Source organism: Peromyscus maniculatus, chromosome 13 (genome assembly GCF_049852395.1).
Source record: "Peromyscus maniculatus bairdii isolate BWxNUB_F1_BW_parent chromosome 13, HU_Pman_BW_mat_3.1, whole genome shotgun sequence".
Classification (NCBI taxonomy): domain Eukaryota; kingdom Metazoa; phylum Chordata; class Mammalia; order Rodentia; family Cricetidae; genus Peromyscus; species Peromyscus maniculatus.
In genome coordinates this window covers 13263447-13267474 of record NC_134864.1, presented here as the reverse complement: position 1 = coordinate 13267474, position 4028 = coordinate 13263447, and the positions used below count along the sequence as shown (strand labels likewise).

Genomic DNA, 4028 nt, shown 5'->3' with positions numbered 1-4028 from the left:
ACATACAGAAACTTATATTAATTACAATATGTATGGCCATCAGCTCAGGCTTATTACTGACTAGATCTTACACTTAAATTAACCCACAATTCTTATCTAATTTAACCATGTGGCTTGGTACCTTGTCTTAGTTCTGCCTTGTCATTTTGCTTTCTCTGTGTCTGGCTGGTGACTCCTGACTCAGCCTTCTTCTTCCAAGAATTCTCCTTGTCTTCTTATCCTGCCTATACTTCCTGCCTGGCTAATGACCAATCAGCATTTTATTTATCAAACGATCAGAGCAACACACATTAACAGCATAGAGAACGAAATTCCACAGCAGAATTTGCTGTGTATGAAGAATATATATATATACATACATATATATATATATATATATATATATAATCAAGACAGAAAAACATTAAAATGTATCATTGTTATATCTGGGTACTATAGTATTCATGGTATGCATCATTATTATGGGATGGTAGTCACATGCTTTTCCTTCTTCTCAAACACCATTTCCTACCTCTAGGAAAATTGTCTTCATACTGTATTTACAGTGCATATAGAAATATACTGCTTGTCCCTCACTCGCCGCTGACGGCCTGCTTTACCTTGTGTGCTCCCGCCGCCGCCGCCCTGCAGAAATGCTTTGACTACCCACAGTCCTTCGCCAGATGAGACCAGTGTCCCGGGCACTGGCTCCTCATCTCACTTGGGCCTATGCCAAAGATGTAAAATTTGGTGCGGATGCTCGAGCCTTAATGCTTCAAGGTGTCGACCTTCTAGCCGATGCTGTAGCTGTTACAATGGGGCCAAAGGGAAGAACAGTGATTATCGAACAGAGTTGGGGAAGTCCCAAAGTAACAAAGGATGGGGTCACTGTTGCAAAGTCAATTGACTTGAAGGACAAATACAAAAATATTGGAGCTAAACTTGTCCAAGATGTGGCCAATAACACAAACGAGGAGGCCGGGGACGGCACCACCACTGCTACTGTTCTGGCGCGTTCTATTGCCAAGCAGGGCTTCGAGATCAGCAAAGGGGCCAATCTGGTAGAAATCCTGAGAGGTGTCATGTTGGCTGTTGATGCTGTGATTGCTGAACTAAAAAAGCAGTCTAAACCTGTGACAACCCCTGAAGAAATTGCTCAGGTTGCTACAATTTCTGCAAATGGAGACAAAGACATTGGAAACATCATTTCTGATGCAATGAAAAAGGTTGGAAGAAAGGGCGTCATCACAGTGAAGGATGGGAAAACACTGAATGATGAATTAGAGATTATTGAAGGCATGAAGTTTGACAGAGGATATATTTTCCCATATTTTATTGACACATCAAAAGGTCAAAAATGTGAATTCCAAGATGCCTATGTTCTGTTGAGTGAAAAGAAGATTTCTAGTGTCCAGTCCATTGTACCTGCTCTGGAAATTGTTAATGCCCATCAGAAGCCCTTGGTCATAACTGCTGAAGATGTGGATGGAGAAGAAGCCCTAAGCATACTGGTTTTGAACAGGCTCAAAGTTGGTCTCCAGGTTGTGGCAGTCAAAGCCCCAGGGTTTGGGGACAACAGGAAGAACCAGCTGAAGGACATGGCTATCGCCACTGGTGGCGCGGTATTTGGAGAAGAGGGGCTGAATCTAAACCGTGAAGATGTCCAAGCTCATGACTTAGGAAAAGTTGGAGAGGTCATTGTCACCAAAGATGACGCCATGCTTTTGAAAGGAAAAGATGACAAGGCTCAAATTGAGAAACGCATTCAAGAAATCACGGAGCAGCTGGACATCACGACCAGTGAATATGAAAAGGAGAAGCTGAACGAGCGGCTGGCTAAGCTCTCCGATGGAGTAGCTGTGTTGAAGGTTGGAGGAACGAGTGATGTTGAAGTGAATGAGAAGAAAGACAGTTACAGATGCTCTCAATGCCACAAGAGCAGCTATTGAAGAAGGCATTGTTCTAGGAGGAGGCTGCGCTCTGCTTCGGTGCATCCCAGCCTTGGATTCCTTGAAGCCTTCTAATGACGATCAGAAAATAGGTATAGAAATTATTAAAAGAGCACTCAAAATGCCTGCAATGACTATTGCCAAGAATGCAGATGTTGAAGGATCTTTGATAGTTGAGAAAATTATGCAGAGTTCCTCGGAAGTTGGTTATGATGCTATGCTCGGGGATTTTGTTAACATGGTGGAAAAGGGAATCATTGATCCAACAAAGGTTGTGAGAACTGCTTTACTGAATGCTGCTGGGGTGGCCTCCTTGCTAACTACAGCAGAAGCTGTAGTGACCAAAATTCCTAAGGAAGAGAAGGACCCTGGAATGGGTGCCATGGGTGGAATGGGAGGGGGTATGGGAGGTGGTATGTTCTAACTGCTAGAATAGTGCTTTGCCCTAATCAATGAACTGTGACAGGAAGCTCAAGGCAGGTTCCTCACCGCTAACTTCAGAGAAGTCACCTGAAGAAAGTGACTGAAGAGAGAGAAGGTTGGCTGATCACTCTGACCATTGGTTACTGGTTTCCATTGATGATCTATAATGGTTTACTGCTGTCATTGTCCATGCCTACAGATAATTTATTTTGTATTTTTGAATAAAGACATTTGTACATTCCTGATACTGGGTGCAAGAGCCATATACCAGTGTCCTGCTTTCAACTTAAATCACTGAGGCATTTCTACTATTCTGTTACCGTCAGGATTGTAGCTCTGTGTCACCAGATGAGAAGTTCAGAAGCAGCCTTTCTGTGGAGAGTAAGAATAATTGTGTACAAAGTAGAGAAGTATCCAATTACGTGACAACTTTTGTGTAATAAAATTTTGTTTAAAGTTCAAAAAAGAAAAGAAAAGAAAAGAAAAGAAAAGAAATATACTGCTTGCATCGTTTTACACAGAACTTGATGTTAATCTCCAGAAGTAGTAACCTCCCTCAGGATTTTCACTGACTCTAGAAAAACATCTCATTGTCTGAGGTCATAAGTTTTTCTGAGGCAGTCTCTCTTGTGACTGTATGATATAGCAGAGAGGAAAAGGGATGAACTCTTGTTAATAAAATTACTGTGCACCACCTTATCACAAAGGGGATGGCCAATTTACAAATATGAGGACAGGAAAATCTGTTGAAGATGCACACAGTACATACTTCACTAATTATAGTCAGCCAGACAGTAGCATCAGAAAGTGATGATGAGTTATGGATGGAAAGAAAAACTACTCAATGATACAAATTATCCATCTGCTGTCAAGTCTATTGCATTTCTTCCCTTCCATCCATTAGGGAACATCAACTCGGTGTACTCAGTATAGAAGACACACATGCTAAGTAATTATCTTCCAAATTTAAATGTCTCTTACTGCACTACTACTTCAAAATCTGGGAACTAAGTAACTGAGGCTAGATCCTACATTGCCAAATCTTTACATTTAAAAAATTACCTGTTTCTCCTCTCTCTTTCTCTCTCTCTCTCTCTCTCTCTCTCTCTCTCTCTCTCTCTCTCTCTCTCTCTCTTCTCTCTCTGTGTGCTTGTGTGTGTGTGTGTGTGTGTGTGTGTGTGTGCATGTGTGTGATCATGTGCATGCCTGCACACAAGTACCATGATACACAAGCAGAGTCCAAAGGACAGCTTGTAGGAGCGGGTTCTCCTTCCACTATGTCATTCTTCAGTCATTTAACTCCAGTGATAAGGCTTGGCAGCAAGTGCCCTTACCCACTGAGCCATCTCCCTTAACTCCTCATAATATCTCATCTCATCAGGTGATCTATTCATACAAAAGTCCATGACTTGAGAGTCCCACATACACCATGATGTCTCATATTCTAGAATGATACCTCATTTTAAAGACTAACTGAAGACACGGAATTGTAAAGGTCACTTGGTGGAAGAATATTTCAACTGTGAAAAGCTATAACATTATGGTCATGTAGTATGTGCATTTAATTAAATAATTCATTGTGTCCTGTGATGGTAATAATAAAAGAAGGAAGAGTTCTGCCCTCCATTCATTGTTACTAATTCCCTAGATGACTTCATAATGGGTTGGATATTCTCA

At 41.4% G+C, this 4028-nt stretch overlaps 1 pseudogene; it reads left to right on the top strand.

Moving 5' to 3' along the window:
- Positions 1-632: 632 nt before the first annotated feature.
- Positions 633-2792, top strand: LOC102913641 (60 kDa heat shock protein, mitochondrial pseudogene; annotated as a pseudogene).
- The last annotated feature ends 1236 nt before the right edge of the window (positions 2793-4028 follow it).